Raw genomic sequence first — 503 nt, 5'->3', positions numbered from 1 at the left:
GTATCCAGCAAAGTGCTTTCTTTCCCGTCTTTCTAAAATCGGCCTTGTTGCCCAACAAGGTCCAGCTTTCACGTTGACGCCCAGTCTCGCCGCTCCTCTAAGTCAGCTTCTGCAAGACTCACTTCAGCATCCTCCAGTAATCTTGAGCAGACTAGTTAGTCTCCAGCTGAATGCAAAGCAGGGCAATGCAGCAAAGGTAAGTTAGTCCTTTGGGGAAGAGTCACGAAACTGCTGGTGGCTATGGGCAACTCTCCTCCGGTAGAAGGAAGGTGCCGCAAGGGAGGGGGTGCTGGCTGTTTTTCGTACCTGCCCTCACTGAGAGTCCTTTGGGGAGCTTTGGAGTGGGCCGGGCGTCTCGAACGTTGCTGAAAGGTGCCTTTCATTTTCTGTGTCTCTCTGAGCAGCTTCTCGAGCAGCTCTCCGACTGTGTCCAAAACAATCGGCATCTCCTTCGAGCCGGAGTCGAACCAGCGACCTAAGGATATCCGGGAATAGTCATCTCT

The sequence above is a fragment of the Vombatus ursinus genome, unplaced genomic scaffold (assembly GCF_900497805.2).
Source record: "Vombatus ursinus unplaced genomic scaffold, bare-nosed wombat genome assembly UNPS02015155.1, whole genome shotgun sequence".
NCBI lineage: Eukaryota > Metazoa > Chordata > Mammalia > Diprotodontia > Vombatidae > Vombatus > Vombatus ursinus.
Note: the sequence above shows the minus strand (reverse complement) of the source record.